The 23,782-nt window shown below is 44.0% G+C and overlaps 1 protein-coding gene across 5 annotated transcripts in view; it reads right to left on the bottom strand.

Moving 5' to 3' along the window:
- The window catches only part of PAK5 (p21 (RAC1) activated kinase 5), a 160,369-nt gene that overhangs the window by 130,982 nt on the left and 5,605 nt on the right, over positions 1–23,782 (bottom strand). For 2 of the 5 annotated variants that reach the window (XM_053284710.1, XM_053284714.1), the window contains exon 2: positions 5,892–5,978. The exons of 2 other annotated variants lie outside the window; for them this stretch is intronic. The gene's annotated coding sequence lies outside the window, so the exon portion shown is untranslated. Of the gene's footprint in view, positions 1–5,891; positions 5,979–20,330; positions 20,434–23,782 lie in introns of those variants that run through there. One more of the 5 variants, XM_053284711.1, reaches the window with a different exon arrangement.

The raw sequence follows: 23,782 nt of genomic DNA, 5'->3' as shown, positions 1-23,782 counted from the left end.
ACACTGGCACCACACAGAGGTGACCGTTTTAGCACCCCCTTGTGGTAGTGGAGTCCTGGGAAAACACTGGAAAGAATGCCACTTCCCAGCACTCTCTGGGAAGTACACCCTCCTTAAGCATTTGGAAAGTTCCCTCCCTCATTTTATTGAATTACCCCACCCACCACCCACCAAACCTAATAACCCATATCTCTCCAAATATGTTTTTCCTTTCCCGGTGAAAAATTGAAGTGTGCAGTTGCTCCTCAAGCTTTCCCTCTGTCTGCACTCCTACTCTCTGTGCAGCTTCCCAGACATCTTGGGGGGCTTGGCAGGGCTCCGTTTTGCTTTAAGGGGCTCTGCCAATGCTGGGGAAAGCACATCACTGTGTGCGGATGAGCAATGGGAATGGTTGCCTCCACATGGTACCAATGGGCAGTCAGTGCAGATTATTTGGCTTCAGGTACTTGGAGTAGAATGTTTGCATAGGCCTAATAGCCACATTAGTTTGCTGCAGCAAAACACACACACACACACACACATATCTTGTGGCATCTTAGAGACTAACAGATTTATTGTGGTATAAGCTTTTCATGGAATACTAGAATCCATTTCATCACACACATATATCTATTGTGACTAGGGCAAGTTGCTTTTCTGTGTGCTTACATACACACACCACCATCACCACCACCACCACCACCACCATCAATATATCTCCACACATACATGATGAGCATATACCCTCATTATTAAAGAGACAATGGAAGTTGTTTCTACTGTGTACAAGCAGCACTGCTGGCCCCTCAGTATCCCCACATGCTACTATGGAGTTTCATGAGAACCCTGAATGATAGCAGATATATGAAAATGACAGGTGCCAGAATCCATCATCTGTACATCCACGGCAAGGGTTTCAGATCTGAGGAGCTACACAGAGTAAAATAGGACAGAAAGCTATCCCTCCTACAGCGTCTTCATGGTTGTCTCATTGACACTGAGGGCACCTCTTCATTCAGTTCATCAGATCAAGAATTAGAAATCAGCAGTAGCTGGTTAGAAAGGACTAAACGATATAGTCCCCCCCAAATCCTTTCTAATGCTTCTCGTAAATATCAGTGGAAGACTGCAGTGAATGGAAGTCTAATTATGGTTTAATAACACAGTGTTTATTTATGGATATCCAAGGAGAAGCATCGTTTTCACAGGAAGTAAGAATGCATAATTTCTAAGTATACTTTTTCATTAACACATCATGCAATGCAAAAGATTTTGGTTAAAAATTAAAGCCAAGGCAAACTTAGAAGTCTTAGAGTAAAACTGATCTTCATCCTTCACAGTATAAATGTATGTATCTCTATGTGTATGTGTATACACATATTCATACACACCAGTATACAGATAAACAGATCTGCAACCATACATATGAATACATGTGAATGCACTCTGGGTTCTCTTTTCACCTTATATCTATGATATGAAGTGAACTTAATGATAGTGATATGAAGTGAAGCAACCAGAAATTACGTCAAGTAAAATGCTGGACATGCCAGTGTACAGTTTTGTGAACAGTAAGCAGTATATTCTGAAAAGAAAGTCAACCTTTTATTCTATGAAATTGTTTTAATTGTCTTTTACTCTGTTTTATGTTTGTCATGTTTTAAATTGCATACACTGCCTAGAGACACAGGCAGTATATAAATATGATAAATAAATAAATAAATAAATAAATAAATAAATAAACTAAAAACACTGCACAACCATTCCATTATGGATGTCACTAGTCCAATTAATCACAAGGATCGAAGCAAGATGATATATGCAAGCACACCAATTCTTGTATTTATCTATGATTGCTTAATGTGAATGAATGCTCTTTATAGTGCTGGACCATCTGGGCAATTGTGCCATCCAAAAACATGTTGCTTCCTTATGTTCAGCTCATTCTCAGTACCTTTATGTTTCTTGAGATGGTATACAAAACAACTACTTGGGGAAAGTAAGTTGATATTGTTCTATCTAAGTAAGGACACTGCAATCGGGGTGGAGCCACCATTGAGCAGATAGGTTCAAAGAACCCGGCCATGAGCCACAGAAGAGCCGTGCAAGGCCTCCAGAGTTCGTTCCTAGCCAGTGTTTACTGGCTGTGTGCATTTATTTCCCTTTATCTCCCTTGCTGGAGGGAGAGGAAGGAAAATAAATGCACCCAGCCAGCAAACACTGAGACCAGGCCATACCAGTATTCTCTCTAATTTTTTTCAACTGTGGGCGGAATGAGCTTTGTTCTGGGCAGCAGTATCAAGGCAGTGTGTGTGCACATGCATCCAGATTAAACCTGAGCGGGATCTAAAATTAACTGAATGGACATCAAAAAACATGTGAGCACACACACATGCGCACACCTTAAAGGGAACACTGGGCCACACCCCTTTTGCTTGTGACATCATCAGTGGCGTAACTAGGGAAAACGGCGCCCAGGACAAGCACTGAAATTGCGCCCCCCGCCGTACCCCCCCAACATACATCTGACTGACACACATGTTTCAGAAAACTTTTATTTTAAAAATTTAAAAAATTACAAAAATTACCAATATCATACATGTGGTCAAGCTCCTATCTACCACTTCAGATTTATTTGTTAAAACTATCCAAATTGTAGGGCTATCATTAATTTGTTTGGATAGCTCAGGTTAAAATGCTGGAAAACGACAAATTTCAGTATGCTGGGGCTCATGAAATCCCCAAATATTATGCGGAGTTGTAATTGGAAAAACTAAAAGAAGTGCCTGTCTAATTCTCTGCTATGCATTGTAGCATCACGATTACATAAGTTTTAAAAATAAATGGAGAATTTGACTTTTCCCAGATACTCTGAAAATAATTAAATGATATGCAGAGTAAACTGTGTCACTGCTTGGAATATATTCTAGTATTTCAGAAAGACAGTAAAAATGAGAGAAAGAGCAAGAAACTCCCAGTGGCACTTAATACTAAGGATTTCACATTGATTCAAAGACAAACTGACCATTAATAGCCATATTATTAAGACATCACATTTAACTCACTTATCACAAGAAGCAAAGTAAGAGCAAATGGATACAATCTTAGCTCATAAACTTCAGCTCAGTATTCACAAGCCCTTATTCTCTGTACATAGTGCCAATATGAATATGTGTACAGTGACATATTATATTTTTTTTAAAAAAAAAAATTTACCTGTAGCCCCTTCGGGGGACATCTTAAAGACTGTGGGGGGTCTGCAAAGTTTTCCCCTCCTCCCACTGGCCTCTAGGGCCTCACAGGCACCATTTGAGCATGTACGGTGGTCATTTTTTAGAATTTTTTTTTTAAATGGCCACCAAAAACAAAATGGCCACTGTGCATGCTCAAATGGCCTCTGCGAGGCGTGGCATGCCCTAGGGCCTCACAGAGGCCATTTGAGCATGCCCAGTGGCCATTTTGTTTTTGGTGGCCATTTTTTTTAATTATTTTATTTTAAGAAATTGCGCCCCCCCTTCAAGTGGCGCCCGGGGCACGTGCCCCCCGCCCCCTATAGATATGCCCCTGGACATCATGCGCATGTGGACATAGCCCAGTCTCCAGAGGGCCTGCACGAGCCCTCCAGAGCTCATTCCCACCCAGCTTTTGCTGGCTGGGTGCATTTATTTTCCTTCCTTTCCCTCCAGCAAGGGAGAGTATAGCATACTAGCTATAAGGGTGAGTATGTGGCAAATGGGACGCCAAAACCTGGTCCCTTCAGGCAACTGATTTCTGGTGCTAGAGTTTTTCCTAGAAAACGTTGGGCTTATGGCCTAGTTTTAGCATAGCCTATGGTGTGATTGTGTGGCTCAGTCTTTCCAGCTGTGGACTCCATGTTTTAAGTGCAAATGGCGCACAAATATGGGTATGAGCCATTACCACCATTCTAAATATCAGTTCATATCAGGCACTGTGAATAAATACTGCATTTTCCTGTCGTGATTCTTATAGAGTGTTTGTGACATACTTGCCAATAGGCACATTGGGGTTAGGGATGCATACAAGCAGTTTGTGCAGAACCAGTTCACCTCGAACTAGACCTGGTTTGTAGGTTCAATTGTGGACCGAACTGGGGCAGTGGCCCCGCAAATGGCCTTCATGCATGTGTGGAGGCCAGAACTGAGCTGCTAACGAGCTGGTGGCTTGGTAAAAGGAGAAGGGAGTGTGCGCTGGGAGCGTAAGCAGCGCTTTACATCTTTTGCCACCTCTGCCTGGCTGCCCCTTACCTTCCAAAGGGCCCCCGCTACTTATAAAGGGGAATCCTCAGTGGATTCCCCTTTACAAGTATATCTCCGAACTGGTTCGGCCCAGTTCAATGGCCAAACTGAATGGGACCCAGTTCAGACAGACCTGGCACTGGGCCAGGTAGGTATGAATACAATTCGGATTTAAACCGAACCAGGCAAACCAGATCCATGCACACCCCTAGTTGGGGCATTCACAGCACTAGTCTGATGATATGGCAACTTAGACTCATTCTGCATAGACTTGTATTTGCTACTTTGCTTGTTCTCATCAGGCTGTGCTTCAGCAGCCCCAATCTTGAAGGTCCAGCCCTGCAAATGGCTGTATTCATAAAATGTGGTCGGCGCCTTTGTGCCAGTAAACTGGATATTTAAGCTCAATGGCCTCAGTAATCAGGATCACTATTTTTCATTAACAGGCTTTCCTGAGCTCTTACTATCTTGCATTTATGCTTCCCAGCTTCATCTGGACAGTTATCATAAATGCTAGGCCGATGAATGACTTTACCAAGTCTGAATCTTCCACTTTAATTTAGCAGGTAGACTGAATGCCTAGGAAATAGGTTCTGAACACTCTGGAAATCTGTCTTTAGGTCAGAAATGCATGCTTTTGACTATTACTTCAAGCATTAACTGGACAGCAGTAATTGGGTCACATTACGTCCACATGCATGCATATTTTTTCCTAAGATATTGATGGTTCAGATGCATGGGCAGGGGGAGATGCATCTCAGAGTCACCTATAACAAATGGAGATGAATGTGGACATGGTGGGAATAATAATAATAATAATAATAATGATAATAATAATAATAATAATAATAATAATAATAAACAAGAAGAAGAAGAAGAAGAAGAAGAAGAAGAAGTTAAAATAATCGACATAGCAATACCAGGGGATAGCAGAATAGAAGAAAAAGAAATAGAAAAAATCACAATATACAAAGATCTACAAATTGAAATTGAAAGGCTGTGGCAGAAAAAGACCAAAATAATCCCAGTGGTCATTGGCGCCCTGGGTGCAGTTCCAAAAGACCTTGAAGAGCGCCTCAACACCATAGGGGCCACAGAAATCACCATCAGCCAATTACAAAAAGCAGCTTTACTGGGAACAGCCTATATTCTGCGACGATATCTATAACTGCTGACAATAAAATTCAGCCATCCCAGGTCCTTGGGAAGGACTCGATGTCTGGATAAAACAAACCAGTCAATAACACCTGTCTGACTGTGTAAACAAGAAATAATAATAATAATTCAATTCCTATACCGCCCTTCCAAAAATGGCTCAGGGCGGTTTACAAAGAGAAATAACAAATAAGATGGCTCCCTGTCCCCAAAGGGCTCACATTCTAAATATTAATATTATCTCCATTATCTCTAATATTATCTCCGTAAGACAAGATGATCATTGCAAAGACTGCTTACCAACTACTGGGGAACTGACAGCTGGAAGGGAATAAGCCTGAATCCTAGCCCATGCAACATTCATGAATTGCCAACTCCAAAAGCACTGGAGCAGACAAAGACATGAGATGCAAGCATGCTGTGATTCTCTTATTTTGGCCTTATGCGGCAGTAATTTTTTCTCAAGATGTTTGCAGAAACTGAGGGATAAAACAAACTTACCTTGTGAACGAAAAGTTAAGTATTTCAAGATGCCTGGTCCTTATCTCCTACATCCATGCTTTGGAACTCCCTCTACAGCTGTTGCATCTGAAAGGAGCATTGATTGGAAGGATAAACTGCAGCAATGTCACATGGGAAAAGGAGGAGGTACCAGAAAACTATCATGGGCCCTCAGCTATGGGCTTTCAGAGATGTTTTAATCACCTGCTCATTTTCTTCCTTGGGTATTGTCTGTCATGTCAAGGCTAACACAGTAAGGGAAGAGAGCCCAGTATGAACAACTATTTGGAAGAGAAACAGCCAAGGACATTTAAGAAGAATGTACAGGTTTAAATTAGACTTGCCTGTAGTTGTATACAGTATCTTTCTTTATAATAAGCTGTCCTAATTATTTTTAATATATCCAGAATGCACAGAAAGAAACAGAAAACCCCTCTCTTGAATTAACAGATAAGGCCCGCAAAGGTTCACAGAGCACTGGAATACCTGGGCTGAGGGAATGAACCACATTATGGCTATATGCGTATGTAATGCGGAACTGCGGGTCCAGTGGAACCCGTGGTTCCACTCCCCACCCCACTCGCCTTGTCCGCATTCAGACGAAACAGAGAGCAGCCTCTCTGCAGTCAGGGAGACTAAGGAGAAGAGGGGGAACTGGCTGTGCGGGTTTCCTTCTTGCATGAAGGAAAGCCCGGCACAGCCAATCACAGCTGGAGAGAGGGAGCAGTTTCCTCCCTCAACTCCAAATGCAGGAAATGCAGCTTCCAGTTCTGCACTTGCATGTAACGCCGTGGAACTCAAACTCGGGTATGAGCAGCGAAACTCACTACAAGCTGAGGGTTCGAATTGGAGTTTGCTGAGCACAACCTCAGTTCACTTACCAAACGTGACTGAAGTTGCACACATCCAGATGTACAGGTTTGGCAACCTCTGGCCCTTTTAATTCTGGTTTCCCATTATGTGCGAATGCAGCCTATATATCTTGAGAATGCATTGACTTGGGTCTCCATTAATGAGCATTATCAGAAGCTCCTTCGTTCCTACTCCTTAGAACTGTGTGCAGACAAAACGGAATGCAGGAGGAAGTTGTCCGTTGGCTTGCTTATTTATAAACAAGGCTATAGGCATTTGAGGGGATTGCTGGGTATGCATTTACAGACAGAGTTTTAAAGTTTGGAGAGAGGCTTCTTAAGCAATGACCACTTCCCTCTCCTCTTCCTCCCTCTACGTTCTTCTGTGCCTGAGTTTCCTTAGTCTCCGTGTAACTAGGGGGAAAGGGAAGCCAACATGCTCACCACTGTTACACTTGGCTTCTCTCCTTGCCTCTTCACACTACATGTGCTTCCAAAGCTGGCTTTAGTTGGCATGGACTCCCATCAACCTGCTTTTCAGCATACACACTGTACTGCTAGGAAAGCCATCGTGACAAGCAAGTACAAATCTGCTCAGCTGTCATTTCTGTCCCCTCAATATTTATACTTATGTAATTCCTGAATTTTAACATTCAAATGGCTATTTTTTCCTATTAAAAAAACAAAAACTAGTCCTGATTGGAGAAAGAATTCAATACCTATCTAAACTATTTTAAACTGTCTAAATCTTAAACTGTCCCCCCCCCCGAGAAATTCTAAGTGCCTTAAATGAAGAGTAACCATATTCTTTTTCCTTCACAAATGGAAAACCTCATTCACCTCACACTTGATGTGTCAGTCTCCAAACTGTTTTTCCAGCTCCAGAAGTTCCTTACCTCAGCTCAGTAACACAGTCTGTTCTCCCGTCTGGGAGGTAATATCACTTGCCTTTCTAGAAGGCCTTTCCTCAGAGAAGAGTCTATGTTCTCCAAGATAGGGCTGAGAGAGATTCCTGCCAGTCTGTGAAGACAATATTGAGCTAGATAGATGAATGGTCAGACTCAGTATATGACAGCTTCCTATGTTCCCCAGACTATGGGAAACACCTATATTGGGCAGCAGCGAGATAGGATGATGCTGAAAGGCATCATCTCATACTGCGCGGTATGGATATGCATGAATCAATGTTTTTGATTCGATCTGTACCCGAATCGAATCACCCGTGATTTGTTTTGGGTCTGAATCTGGCCAGCTAGCACAGAGGTGATTTGTTTTGTCCACAAATCCCCAGAAACAGGTAGATTTAGGTACAAATCATTTTGTACTAAAATCAATTCATACAGACAGCAGGCACAGGCAGTGATTCTCTCAGTAGCAAGAAGGGGGTGGAAAAAAATTCACTTCTCTTTTCCTCAATCAGTAAAGCAGGAACAAAAAGCAGAGAATCCACTCCAGGCAGCAGCAGGAAGGCAAGGCAAGGCAAAGCAAAGCTCCTCTGCCCCCCCACCCCTTCTCCCAAGAGGCAGAAAGGCAGAATGGTGGCTGGCTGTCTCCTTAAGTACATTTGAAAATCCCTCCTTTGAACTCCCTCAACCCTCGTATCTTCTTTGACCCTTCTCCTAGCCAATGCAGGGTCAGTCATCCCTGGCAACACAAGATTTAAATGGAAATGAGCCAATCTGGAACTAGAGGGGAATTGCCAGCCAATCATTGCACACTGTAAGTCACCAATTAGAAACTTGGGAGGGCGGGATTTTTATTTTTATTTTTATTTTTTTTAAATCCCTAACACAAAATGGGGACAGCAAGAGAGATCGCCACAAAATGGAGGTCTGAATCTACAGAATTCTACAGTCAGCATTTGTTTTGTACCCAAATCTGGCAAGCTAGCACAAGAGTGATTTGTTTTGTCCACAAATTGCCCACAACAAGTACATAGGAACATAGGAAACTGCCATATACTGAGTCAGACCATTGGTCTATCTAGCTCAGTATTGTCTTCACAGACTGGCAGCGGCTTCTCCAAGGTTGCAGGCAGGAATCTCTCTCAGCCCTATCTTGGAGAAGCCAGGGAGGGAACTTGGAGCCTAGATGCTCTTCCCAAAGCGGCTCCATCCCCTGAGGGGAATATCTTGCAGTGCTCACACATCAAGTATCCCATTCATATGCAACCAGGGCAGACCCTGCTTAGCTAAGGGGACAAGTCATGCTTGCTACCACAAGACCAGCTCTCCGCTCCTAGACCAAATATGCACCTAAATCAATTTGCACTTCCCTACTGTATGGGAAATGGCAAAGGTAAACCCCTACTATATTCTACCAAAGAAAACCACATGGCTCTGTGGTCACTAGGAGTTGACACCGACTCATAGGAACATAGGACGCTACCATATACTGAGTCAGACCACTGGTCTATCTAGTTCAGTATTGTCTTCACAAACTGGCAACAGTTTCTTCAAGGTTGCAGGCAGGCATCTCTGTCAGCCCTATCTTGGAGAAGCCAGGGAGGGAACTTGAAACCTTATGCTTTTCCCAGAGCGGCTCCATCCCCTGAGGGGAATATATTACAGTGCTCACACTTCTAGTCTCCCATTCATATGCAACCAGGGTGGACCCTGCTTAGTTAAGGGGACAAGTCATGCTTACTACCACAAAACCAGCTCTCCTCTCGATGGCACAAGTTTAATTAATTAAATCGAACAAACAAATAAATAAATAATGGCCAGTGGATTGTAGCCATTGGTTTGAACTAGAGCTAAAGTACTGCTTGTACATGGAAAGCTTAGGCTAACATCCTATGCACATGGGTATGAAAAGTATGAGCATCTTTAGCAGTTCACGGGGGGAAAGGAACTGCTGTTCCTTAAACATGTTGCAGTAACAAGCTGTTCAGCAGGCCAATATCTAAGATTTGTAATTGATTCAAAAGAATATAAGGCCAAAATAAAAGCCGAGTCACAATCCAAAGGGAGAAAAAAAAATAAAGATAGTATTTTATTTTTAAGAACTCTTATAAAGGAGCCAGAACAGAAATAAGGAGTAGTCTTCCAAATGAGTTAAAATCCAAGGCTGTTTTCAGACAATGCTTTCAACCAGCCCCTCAAATGCATGAGGGAGGAATGTGGCCATGCATGTCTGTCCCTCCGAGCACCATTGCCTAATCATGCAGGGGGATTCATATGGACCATCCCTCCACACAATTAGGTGACAGAGAGCACCAGCATGCCAGGTAATGGGAAGGCCATGTGCCTCTTCCAGTGGAGAATCATCAAAATTCTCCCGAATCTGCACAAAATCAAGAATAACCTAAACTTTATGAGGCACAGCAAGGTCGGGCAATAAAATATATTTAATATAGGTATACTGACACAAAACCTGCAGAAGAAAAGCTTTTCACACATTTGGGAGCATCAACACACCCAGCTCCACCAAGGAACCCGAAAACCAGCTAACAGCAAGAAACTGTAGATGAACATCATCACCCACATTAGCTTCAGGCTAAGGTAAACTCTAATCCAATAAATCTTCAAATTAGTGTAGGAATCCCAAATGATTTCAATAATACTACAAAAAGGAGCAATTTAAGAAAACATTCTAAAGAAAATCCCAGAATCACGACCATATTCAGGTTTTTAAATTTAACCTGTAGAGAGAAATAATGTTCAAGGTATACATTTGGAATGCCATAATTTCCATATGAATCCAATGGAACCTGTGAGGCTTAACATCTTTCACAGCAGAAAACTTAAATTCCTCTGGAGAAGGCTTGTATTCCAGGAAGTGCTACATTAGTGGTGCAGCCCTAATATGATGCCTAGTTTTCCTTTTGTGCTCAATAATTTGTTTTTTCTGAGACCAGTTGGTATTTCCCATGTATAACAGCTGGTGCAAGCACATGGTGATGGACATAACCCCACTAAGGTTATCATTTGTAATTTATCCAAGAATGTAAGATTTAGCAACTTTGGGGATGAACAAAAGACCCCACTGGGAATAAGTGAGCAGGACCTTATTTATTATCTAACTATCTATCTATCTAAACTGCTTTGGAAACCTTTGGAAAGCAGTGTATAAATTGTTGTTGTTGTTGTTGTTGTTGTTGACCTGAGAGGTGTTGGCCACATTTAAAGGAGCTCCTGAAATGTTTTTATTTATTTTTCCCACTGTGGATCATCTGAATATGCTCCCAGTCAATTTCAATGGATGAACCTGACTTCTAGTTTTATGAGAGACAGTTAAAGTTCCTACCTACTTTCTGCATTCAAAAACTTCAAGATTGTTATTGCAATTGTTACTACACCAGCTTAACCACATACCAATATGTGGAGGGCTCATATGGACTGTCGATATGGACTTATAACTTGGTGACTACCCATTGACTGTCATTGAATTTTGTCTCCACTGAATTATGTGGACTTCTTGCTCTACATGATAGGAATCAACTTCATGTGAGTTAATGGGAGTTTCTAATGGAGATTTCTGTGACTTTGTATGTACTACAACCATTCTTATTATTCCTGCACATCAGATATTTGTATTTTAAAAAAAACAAATGTTCTAATTTTCTGAAATTAGAAAATCAAAATCAAATTTTTATTTAGGGTTCAGAAGTGAAAGACCTGCAGTATTCAACCTAAACTCAGGGTAGGATCTGAATTTTGGCAGCAAATTTAGCCTTATCTTAAGACAGGAAATTAGACTTTGGTCTAGTTCTTAATGAACTAGACTATAATACTTCAGATTGCAGAGTGGGGTGGGGGGTTGTCATGTGATCAAAATCTCCTCCATTAAAGAAAAGGTCCTCTGTAAATAGATAACTCGCTTGTCACAGCTAGGCTAGACTGCTTTTCTCTGGCATGTAGTTTTCCCTGTGGAGATCATCTTTTTGTACTGAGAAACATTCAAATCATTTGAGCCTTCACCTTCAGTCCCAAGTGATACAGTGCAGATATAGGCTTACCACCTCCTTGAGAAATAGGCTAAAGAATTACTAGGAACTCCGCAGTTTCAGGATGATGTGAGGAAGTGAAAACAAAATGAACTCAACAGTTTAGATTAAAAAGGCTCTTCCAAAGAAAGTTTGCGCAGCAGTCAAATCCAGTGTAAAGTGTTAATGTATACATTACACTTCCCAGGAGATCAATCTTCAGACGTATTTACTATGTCCTAAAGTGCTATAAGCCACTCATAATGGGAAAGGGGAGAGGGAGAGAAGAGATGAAATGAGGTGAGCTGTTTCTCATAGAAACCACCACATGACACCTCCACTGTAGCATCAACATCTTCTCCATGCCATCAGCCCAATACCCATCATTGGGTAGGGTACTGTAAATAGACAAACTGTAGCTTTAGTTAGGTAGCAAGGGTCCCAAATCCCCACTTCCCATCCTCACCCTTAGGTGGCTGAGAGGATAACTCTGAAGTGAGAGCTGCATGCTCAAATATATTGGACACGTTTTGTCATGCATGCAACCCCCTTCTTCTCAGAACAATCTTTTACAGGCCTCTGGGGTCCACACCAAAATACATGGATTTAATGGAAAGCAAGCAGCATGTCCTGTAGACACACAACTGCACAATATGTTTATGCTGGTATCCAGGCATAAGAAAAACTCACAGGAGTTGTCCCTAATCTGGAAAACATCATGTGCAAATCTGGGCACGAAGGCTTGGTTTTTAAGATGTGTCTTTCCTTGCTGCAAAGAAATATGTTTATCTCAAAGCAGGCCCTTCTGTAAACATGTGCGCAAGGTTAAGAGAAGTACATGCTATGCTTGAATTAGATATTTTCTTCCATATTTTTCAAAGAGGAAGACAAAAAAAAAAAAGCACCCTCATAGAGGTGTTTCCATTCCAAGTACGTTTTCAAAGTGCAACACCTCGGGCGGAAGAGCCTTGGTCCCACCAGAGAGAAATCTGATGCTCGCTGCCAGCAGGAATCTCTGACTTTGAAACGTATACTTTTTAAAATGATGTTATTGTGAAGAGCTATTAAACAAGTTAGCTTACAAAAGAACAACACACTTCTCTCCTCGAGGATCAATTCTTACCACCGTCAGGATTCACAGAGAAAAGGCAGCCACATGAGCAAGGGTGTTTTGTTTTGTTTTTTACTTTCTAGACAATGGTAAATAATTTAGACACAAACAAAGCATGCCAGCTGAAGAAGGACTCTTCCTCCCAGAGTCTTACTGGGTATAAATAGAATTTTCTTCTTCTTCTTCAGGCTAATAGCACAGTTGAAACCGAGTTCAGGATAAGTATTGTCATCTCAGTGGTCAGTTTCTAAATAGAGCAGGATTAGGGGATATTCCTGCCTGGAAGTTGTGGCTGTTGATTAAAGAGCATGAAAAAAGTTCTGCTGAATTTGATCAAAGTTCCATCTAGTCTCTCGTCCTGTTTCCAGCAGTGGCCAATCAGATGTTTCTAAAAAGCCCGACAAGCAGGGCTTGAAAGCAACAGCCCTTCCACAATGTTACCCTTTATGCAACTGGTTATTCACAGGCAATATCATATCTGAGAACCTAAATGTAGCATATAGCCACATATATATAGCAATCACTGATAGACCTGTTTTCCATAAATGTATTTATTCCTATTTTAAAGCCATCTAAGCCTGGGCCATCTTGTGACAGCAAATTTAATAAATTATGCCCTTCCATGGAGTCTAGGGTGCGCGGTGATTGACTGGTTGTGGTTACTCGCTGAGGAAACGTTAATGTATACATTTTATAAATGAAGAACAGGCAATTCTTACATTTTCCACTTATAAAACCAGGGGTGGGATTCAGGGGGCATGGGTAGTTATTGTAAAGTGTTGGCCCATCCTATTTAGCTATTAAGATATTGTTGCACTTTTTTTCCTGGATGAAGCAGCTTCTAGCAGCTAGCACTGGGCTGGGCAAAGTTGGCCCTCCAGATGTTGAACTACAACTCCCATCATCCTTTAGGAAGCTACTGTCTACTGCAAGGATTCTCAACATTGGGATCTCAGATGTTATTGGACTTCAGCTCCCATAATCCCCAGTCCCAGTGGCCTTTGGTTGGGGATTATGGGTCTTGAAGTCCAATAACATCTGGGGACCCAATGTTGAGAATCCCTGGTCTACTAAGTCAGACTATTGGTCCATCTATCTCAGGATTGTTGGCTCTGACTGTCAGTAGCTCTCCAAGGTTTCAGGCAGGAGTCTCTCCCAGCCCTACCTGGAGATGGTAGGCCTCTCCCAGCCCTACTCCGCCGATGATGAGAGTTATAGTCCAACAACTGCTGGAGAGCCAAGTTTACCCAGCCCTTAGTTAGCAGGACACCAACAAGCTGGCGGGGAGGGGTTGGTAGAGCTCCGCTGATTTGGTAAGCATACATTCCAGGCCTTGCTTTTTGTGCTTCTTAAATCTCTGTCTGTCAGATTACTACATTGCGGGCCTCTGTCTGGTTTAGTAAAGTCTTGGCGCTGGAGACCGAGGGAAAGCTTTGGCTACTTGTCACACAAGTTATGGATGTGCCCAAGTCGTTTTGGCGCCTCAACAGTGTGTGCATGCGCTGCTGGGAACAGGGGAGCAGCTGCGAAGCTCAGGGCTTTTTAGCACAGAGAGAATGGACAGCATTGCGGTGGGGCGGCGGGGACAGCGGAGGAGCAGGTAGGCACCTGTGCGCCTCCTTTTAAAGCTACCACTCTCCACCACTCCAGGGATGCATGAAACACTTCATGCACAGCCCTGATACAAGTGCCCCACAACTCTATAGAGGATATTCTTTCTGCAAGTCTTTTGTATTTCGCTCTTTCCGTTGTGCCTCTCTTTTCATCACCGACACCCTCCATCAAATGTTTTTGCACAGCCAAATATGGTGTCCAAACTGTTTTAATTACCCACTCATTCAGTGCCACCCAGTGAGTGTATCCCCCCCTGCCAGCTTTCTTCAACTCTGCCCCCCCACAGCTTTTTTCAGAGTGGCATGGGCTTCCTTCACACACTCTTCTAATTCATGCTAGTTTGGGGGCGAAACATGGGACATGCAGTAGAGTTTGGAAAACATGAATGGAATAGACATCAGACACTTTAGAGCAGGGATGCATACTTTCAGCCCTCCAGCTGCTGTTGGACTACAACTCCCATCATCCCCACCCACAATGCCCCATAGTCAGGGATGATGGGAGCTGTAGTCCAACATCAGCTGGAAGGCCAAAGGTGTGCAGCCTTGCTTTAGTGTTTCTCTTGCAAGTTGCTGACAGCAGGCTGACAGCAGGCTCTGAGAGAGCAGAACCATACAAGTCTCCCCAGTCTGTATGAGAGTTCTCACATATGCCTTCTGAATGAAAAAGTGCTCCTCCACTGGGGTTCTTAATTGCATGGCTATGCAAGTGAGATGTTGAAGCTGAGTTGGAAATAATTCACCAGTGGATCATCTTATGCAAGTGGGAGTGGGGAGGTGGCGGGGCAGGGGGAAGAAAAGGGAGAGGAACTGGTGACATTTGCCAGCTAAAGAACGTTGAAGTTTGCTTAGCTGTCAAGCTCTCACTCAGAACAAAAATAGATGATGTGCTGTGCCAGAAACAGTTTTATTATTCAAGGGGAAGTCAGATTATTCAGAGGAACTGTTCCACCTCTCTACTCCTCTTATATATGAGCCTTTTAGCGGCTTTCCCTAGTCAGTACAATCTGGGCCTAATTCTCACAAAGGTGGTGAGCCTGTAGTGCAGATAGGGGCTCCGATGTGCTTCCATACAAAAACATTCCCTCCTCATAGGAAACTAGCATGTCAGGGGAAGGGTACATAGGAACTTGCCTTATAATGAGTCAGACTGCTGGTCCATCTGGCCCAGTACTGGCAGTATTTCTCCAGGATTTGAGACACAAGTCTTTCCCACTCCTGTGTGCTGATGTCAGGGTCCAGGACCAAACTTGGAAACGTCTGCCCATCCCCCAAAGGGTTGTAGCTCAGTCTTCTTCCCGATACCCCTTTTCTCTGTGTTCAGGTTTTCGGTTTAGTTTTGGTATGGAGGAGCATGCAATCATGTGATCTGCCACCTGGTGTCTGAATGCTTCAGCCCAGACAAAGTTTACCATCTTAGTGAGCCACAGAACAAATAGCCCTTAGTTCGGACTGCAACAATGATTACTGCATACAAGTACCATTAATACCTAAATATGAGTGATTAATGAAACAATGAGGGCATGCATACCAGCAGCCCTACCTGGGTTTGCACAGCCCTACCCACGTAGGGCTGCTTGTGTGGAGCTCACGGACTGGTCCCAATCCTGGCACTCTTCGCCGGGACAGCCCAGGCTTTTTACCCCGGCCTATACTAAAGTAGAAGCGTGTAAGATCACCCTTCTACCCCAGCAAGTGCACCTTCCTACTCCTCCTACCCCAGCCCCCAGTTGTATAAATGTCCGGGCTGCCTGCAGACCAAGAGTTCATAGAGCTGAGTGGCTAGAGCACCTAAGAGTGGGGAAATCCCCCATTGCACTGCACTGCTCACACAGGGCATTGTGGGGTTTCTGGAGGTCGGGCTTCATTTCCCCGGCTTCCAGATAGCTGCGCTGCTCCCTGAAGGGTGGCTCATGTGGGCACGTGAGTGGTGTGGCCAAAGAGGAATGGTGCTTGCCTGGGAGGAAGGCAGGTGTGATCCTGCCTTCCTCCCCACCACCACCCTCCCTGGTCCCACCAACAGCAGTTGTGAGAATGACCTTAATGTCTCTCCCCAAACACATGCACACAAAGTAGGCAACTTGAACCCAGCCAAGACTGCCAGTGTAGTGTACTGCTTAGTGCACTGGACTAGGACTGGGGAGATCTGGGTTCAAATCCCTACTCAGACATGAAGCTCACTGGGTGACCTCAGGATAATCACCAACTCCCCGCCCAGCCTACCTCACGGGGTTGCTGTGAGGGGTAAATGGAGCCAGGAAGAACTGTGTGTGCCATCCTGAGCACGAAATAAGAAGGGCATGATATAAATGCAGTACGTCAAGTGTTCCAAATGGCAGTTCATTCAGTTCAATGCTGGGTATGCCCAATGCACAATCTTCTTCAGAACAATTGCGCCAGGGCAGAGCTGCAAAATGTCAGGCCCTCCAGTTGTTATTGGACTGCAACTCCCATCATCCCAAGCCATGGTGGCCAATAGCTGAGGATGATGGGAATTGCAGTCCAACATCTGCAGGCATGCCCAAGTTGTGCAGCCCCGCTCTAGGGCACCTAGATCAAGATCATAGGGAAGTCTAAACATAGTGTGCATGCCCAAGGAGCAACCTTTTTCTCAATAAAAATATGTGCATGCCATGAATACAATATAACATATGCACCAAAAGAGAGAGATGATGTCTTTGCTGTTTACATGCAGCAAATGAGGCAGGAAAAAATGGGAATGTAAAATAGTAAGCAAAGAGATGTTTCTGGGTGAATGGCAAATGCAAAATTAATGTCTAATTGTGGGTGCAAAATATCTTCCCCAAACATTTTGTGAATCCAATTTAGATGCACATCCAGGCGTGCAAAATCCTTATTACATGCAGCACTGGATACTTAAACAGAGTGTTATCTAACCAGGCAAATTACACCTTTCTATAAGCTTGCAGCCACATTTCTCTGTTGCAAGTGCCAGATGATCAAAAGCCACAAAGCAAGAGCAAGTGGAAGCTGAGATGCGGAAAGAAATCTTATTTTGGTCTTCTGAGAGAGAGTTTTCAGGGTTCATTTTGGAGCAACACCCCTATTAATGCTCACTAAAGGTATGTATGTAAATGGAAACACATTCTGGGTAAACACTGAACTCTTGCAAGATAGTTTAAAAACAAACAAACCAAGGTAAACACTGGGCACTTGTGACAAGCCATCCAGGCTCCACCACCAACCTACTCCTAGTTGGTTGACATACTACCATCTGCCTGTTTGTGCGCTTAAGGTGAGCGACTGTCAGATTTCGCCACTTCCTGATCTACCACTTCACATATTCTAAATTCACCATTGGTCCATCTTTGTCTGCCCTGACTGGCAGAGGCTTTCTGGTCTTTCAGACAGGAGTCTTTGCCAGCCCTGCCCGGAGAATCCATGGATTGCACTTGGGCCCTTCTGAAAGCAAAGCAGATGCTGCTCTTCTATGGAGCTACAGCCCCATCCCCTTCCTTTATTTGCCCCCACACTTCCAGCCTGTGTGACAGCCTTAAGTCAGGGTGCATGACATTCTCTACTCTGAATTTCCCATGCCCCAGCTCACAAGGACAAGTTTAAAATTTAAGGTAGACCTCAAAATGTAGAGAGCAGACGTACCAAACATGTGTCATAAGGGTACACGGGGAAATGAGATCTGCTGGAGCTGCCTGCTAAATGTACCTTGTGAATGCTAAATCATTCTCAAATGACTGAAGGACCATATCTGGAAGGCAGCTGCCTCGCACCTGTAGCACTTGGCATGTCTTGAGGAACCTGATGCTCAGTCTCAGGGATGTAGCTACAATTGAATGGGGGGGGATGTTCCTGGGTCCCTTATAGAGGGGGGGCCCACCAGCTGGGTGACAGCTTGCTCTTTGGCCTCCCTTTTGTGCTTCTCTAAAGAAGCAGGCGGGTAGGCAGGGGCCCAGCATCTTCCCTCCGTGTCCCAGGATCCACTCCACCTTTGCTACAGCCCTGCTCAATCATTTGAGTGTGCAGTAGTGGCAAACCCATGTTTATCTCTGTATAATGCATTAAAAGGCCCTGACATACCTATTATTTGAACTACCACTGTAGGAGTCTCATCAGGCAACTTAAGTCTTTGAAACTCCTGCACTCCATCTTAATACTCTGCTATACTGCAGAGCTTAGGATGCTACCACCATGCTCAGCTTCTTCTCAAAATACTGATTGATTGATTGATTGATTGATCGCTCAGCCATCCAATCTGATGAAGCATTCTGGAGAACATGTTGCTCATAACTTTGCCTTTTTTGGTTGGTTCTAGTAAAGGTATCACCATTTTGGATTTCCCTAATGGCCCAACAGGGTGACTTACATTTGAAATAAAATTTCATGTTTGTTTCCTTTGTGTGTGCATGTGTGTCCTCACATGTGTTTTAAAAGCCACTGGTTTAAGAGAAGCTTTAAAATAAAGTAGATCTCTCCCTGAATTATAGGTGCATAATGGTTGCTATGTGTTGACACAGGAAGTGACTATGACATAGCAAACCAAGTGGTCTTGCGGTAGCAAGCATGAATTGTCCCCTTTGCTAAGCAGGATCCACCCTGGTTTGCATTCAAATCGGAGACTACATGTGAGCACTGCAAGATATTCCCCTTAGGGGGTGGGGCCGCTCTGGGAAGATCATCAGATTCCAAGTTCCCTCCCTAGCATCTCCAAGATAGGGCTGAGAGAGATTCCTGCCTGCAACCTTGGAGAAGCCGCTGCCAGTCTGTGTAGACAATACTGAGCTAGATGGACCAAGGGTCTGACTTGGTATATGGCAGCTTCCTATATTCCTATGACATTCCTCAGACAAGAGAAATCTGTGTGTGTGTAGAACAAACTGCACATTTGCACCATAGTAATCTTCAAAGACTTTTTGCCTGAGCAAGGCCAGTTCATTGCAATGGACTTGCAGCACCAACAGAGCTTTGAAGATTTGACTTGACAGCCAGCAGTCTGAATGAGAGGACATGCACTCCTTTTAGGGGATGGGGGGCGGCTTTATGATGAATAATCTCAGGCTGCATGCTATGGGCAAGTGTTCCACTGCTCATTCCCTTTCACCTCCCCTGTGCTACCAGGGCCCCAAGCACATTGGATGTTTTTATCTCAAACATGTTTCTCCACTAGATGAGCTAATAAGAGCTGGTACTTTAGCTTCTGGGTGAAAGGCCTGTTTTTAAACTTGCCCTTGTGAGCTGGGACATGGGGAATTCATCAGCGTGGAAAACGCCATGCACCCTGACTTCAGGCTGTCACACAGACGGAAAGCAGGGGTGGGGTGCAATTTCTATGGGGAGGGAGCCATAGCCCAGTGGAAGAGCAGCATCTGCTTTGCATGCAGAAGGTCCCAGGTACAATCCATGGCTTCTCCGGGGAAGGCTGGCAAAGACTCCTGTCCGAAACACCCAGTGGCGGCTGCTGCGGGAGGCACCTTTAAGTGTAAATCAGTAAGTGCTTAATTCCCAAACTGCTGCGGAGGATCGGCTCCGTCACTCAGCTGGCCTCCGCACATGCGTGGAGGCCATTTGCTGGCCACGCAAATGGCCCCCACCAGTGGTGGAGCCGATCCTCCGCCGCAGCAGGTGTTGGGTGGTGCGCTGCTGCTGGGGAGAACTTTAAGGTGTGGGAGGTGTGCTGGGGAGGTAAGAACCTACTAATTTACTTAAAGGTACCTCCCGCCTGCCACCCCCCCCCAGCAGTGCCTGCACCAGCCGCCACTGGAAACACCAGACAGCTTCTGCCAGTCGGGGTAGACAAAGATGGACCAATGGTCTGACCCAGTAGGAGGCAGGATCCTAAGTTTCAAGAAAGCAGCTGCACAGTATATAGAATGAGTGTGCTCCATTCTGTTCAGGATAACAGCACCCACCATTCTGAGCCTGGGAAAACAAGGAAACCAAAGCTCTGAGAATGCTTCCTACCTTACTTCTATGACCTGAGAGTAACTTGAAGCTATAATAATGACCATAGAGGGCCCCGTCCGGAAGGCAGCTTGTGTTTCCTCATATGATCTTGCTTGGTGAACTGTAAGAGGAAAAGTTATAAGCAGTGCTTTGTGTCTTCTATAATTCTGTATACGTCTACGTTATAACTAGTATTTCATTTTTAAAAAAATAAAACCAATGGTTATTTCAAACTGACTTCCTGCTTCAGCCTGACATTCACAAGAGGTATGTTTCGTGTACAACTCTCATATTATTTCATTGACTGCAAGTGGTGCCATCGATGCTATATATATATATATATATATATATATATATATATATATATATATACACACACACACACACAGTACCTGCACAAGGAAGAAGTGCCGTGCTCTAGTGATGAAACTATACATCCTTAAAGGATGTTGCAGTTCTCACTTGGATTCTGATGTCAAAGAAATGACACTCAGCTATGGCATTTGGAACAATCACATGCATTTTAATATACCAAAGTAGCTAAGTATGAGAGCTGGAGAATCTCCAGTTCAGATAGTTTCTTTTAACTATTAATTCCCCCCACCCAGGAAAAGATAATACAATAAACTGGGGGGGGGGAGCATCAGCAAATAAAGCAGGTTCATACAAGTGAGCATTTAATCACAATGGAGAAAATGTATCATTTTTTTAAAAACCCAAATAACTGCACAGCTTAACAACAGAAAGCAAAATAACACCCAGCTCCCTTAAGATCAAATCACAAGGATGATGATGATGATAATAATAATAATACCGCTTTTCAACAAAAAGTTCTCAAAGCAGTTTGCATAGAAGAAAGGGAAAAAAATAATTAGAAGATTCCTCCAAAGTGTTCAGAATCTGAAAATAAAGACAAGGTAGACACCAGCAACAGCCACTGGAAGAACATTGTGCTGCGGTTGTGACAGTTGCTCCCAGCTGCTAAATATAAAAGAGCAACAAGGATACATTGGAACAAGGATTTTAAAAGAAGATATGTCATAGATCCATGTAGAGGTGGTCACACATTTCAATGTGTATCTAATAATGTTTATTGGGTCAAGGATAGGCCTTATTATTGGATCCTCAACATATTCCAGGAAAAGTGGCCAAACCATTAAAAAAGCAGCTGGATTAGCTTGGTCTCTGGCCACTAGTTCAAATCTTGCTTCAGCCTGGGCTCACTGGCAAAATGGGAATGACCTCCTTGCAGCCATGTCATAAGCACTAGTGAGATAATACATTTGAAGTGCTTTGAGTATGATATAGCAACTTCTCTAAAAGGACTATAGGTGTTTATTAACAAAATAAGAATAACTAGCTTAACTCGTGCAGAGCATCTGCGCACTAGTAGTTGATTGCTCCCCTCACCCACCACCTCAGCCCCCTCACCTCAGAGATCTCTCCACCCTCACCTGAGCTGTGCTCCTGCTCCTTCCCCTCCATCCCATTGCTCCATCCCCCTCATCCCTCTTGGTCGCAGCTGCGGTGTTGCCAGTGCTGATTGGCCAAGCCGCAGCACCCTAACCCCAGAGACCTCTCCACCCTCACCCCACTCTTGCTCCTCCCTGTAGGAGCAGCGGCGGGGGCTGACTGGGCCATTCCTCACTGTCGCTGCCATGGCTGCTCATTCCTCTCAGGCCACTGACAGGCCCAGGCCCATCCCTCACCCTTCCTTCTTTCTCTCTTCATCTCCTTTCTTTTTCTCTCTTTCTCTCTTCTCCACTCGCTCTTCCCCTCTCTTTCTTTCTTTCTCTCTCTCCCCTCCCCCTTCCTTCCTGACTTAACAGGTCTTGTTCATCTTGTTTCCTCATCTAATTCGCACAGTGGCAGCCTCTTTCCTCCCTCACAACCCCTCTCTTTCCTCCCTCACAAACCCTGCCCACTAACAGCTCCTCCTCCCAATCTACATATGGAATCCCCACTGTCCAATCACCATGGTGCTCCTGCTCTCACAGGCTCCTCCACCCAATCTACATTTGGAATCCCCACAGCCCAATCAGGCGCTTCTGCTCACGAACTCTCGTGAGAGCTGCCACGCATGGGATTAGCCACGGGTATGCCTTAGCGAAATATATATATAAAGAAGATAATTGCTTGCATTCTAATGATGAGCTTGTGGGAGGATGTCACGCTAGTGCAGAGTTGTTGTGCTAGTTACTTATTCCCTGCTAACTGAGCAAAGTGGTGATTCTCTTTATTTAGCAGGGGGAGAGCAACTGGCCCTACCCAACCCCAGCACAGCATCCCTCCAGTGGCTGTTGCTGGTGTTTTTCTTATGTTTCTTTTTTAGACTGCGATCTCTTTGGGGACAGGGAGCCATTTAATTGAATGATTGATTGATTGATTGATTGATTTCTGTATGTAAACCACTTTGGTAACTTTGGTTGAAAAGCGGTATATAAATATTCATTGTATTCGTATTTGTACTTCTCTGGTGCTTGCATCCCAGACTAGTGTTGGGCTACCACAAGCATGCCGGTGCTGGCACAACAGTTGTGTAACCTATGGCATGCCAACTTTGTTTGAGAGGGGACGTTTGTGCACGCGCACCATAGCACAATTCCACAAATCTTTGCATTTCTTAGCACGACTGTGCAATCTTTTGGCACTGGCACAACTTTGCTTGTTTCGCAAGCCAGGCTGTCAGCCAATATGATGAGGTGGAAGTTGTTTATAAGAAAACTCCTCATTATTATGCTAATAACAACAATGTATGTCTTTATGGAACGTCATTTATGTGCAGAGCACTTTACTGGGGGAGGGAAGGCAAGGCTAAACTAAGGAAGAAGATGCTGTTTAGTTCAGGTACATATACTTAGTCTTAGCTACAGCAGAGGAGAGAGAGGAGGGAGTCGGGCCAAAGGCTTTAAAGGAAATAAGAGAGGTGACACAGCAGAGTCATCTTGGGAGGAGGTTCCTGGGAAGACAGGGCTGAGTCTATGCAACTTGTGACCCATCAAACTGAATGCAGTCAGATACAGTAGCCTGCCAGCTGCAATGCAACATCTTTGGTTTTGTAAACCCAGGCAGGCAGCAAAACAGAGGTTTACTGAGCCCCAATGGATCATCATATATGGCTCTGTCTTGGGCTACGTTTAGCTTGATGGGTCCAAAGTTATGCAGACCTGATAAAGACTCATGGTAACTACCATTCTTTCTCAGCTCTTGGCATCCTGACATTTCAGCCTAGCTTAAGTATTCATCCATTAAACACTCTTCACAATGAAGAGGCCTGTGCTATAGCAGATAAGAGCAGTAACTTGAAAGCACATTGTGGGAAAGAAAAATGGAAAGGCAGAACGAAGCAGCAAAACTCAGGAGGCAAAGAACCATTTGAGGGCAAAAGGTTAACCTGACTGTGAGCTACTGCATATGAAAGTAAGCCAAGTCGGATGCAGGGAGATAAGGAACAGAGAGAGCTCTGGAGG

This window comes from Hemicordylus capensis, chromosome 1 (genome assembly GCF_027244095.1).
Source record: "Hemicordylus capensis ecotype Gifberg chromosome 1, rHemCap1.1.pri, whole genome shotgun sequence".
In the NCBI taxonomy this organism is placed as follows: Eukaryota; Metazoa; Chordata; class Lepidosauria; order Squamata; family Cordylidae; genus Hemicordylus; species Hemicordylus capensis.
The sequence above is the reverse complement of the archived record's forward strand: the minus strand, read 5'-3'. Positions and strand labels throughout refer to the sequence as shown.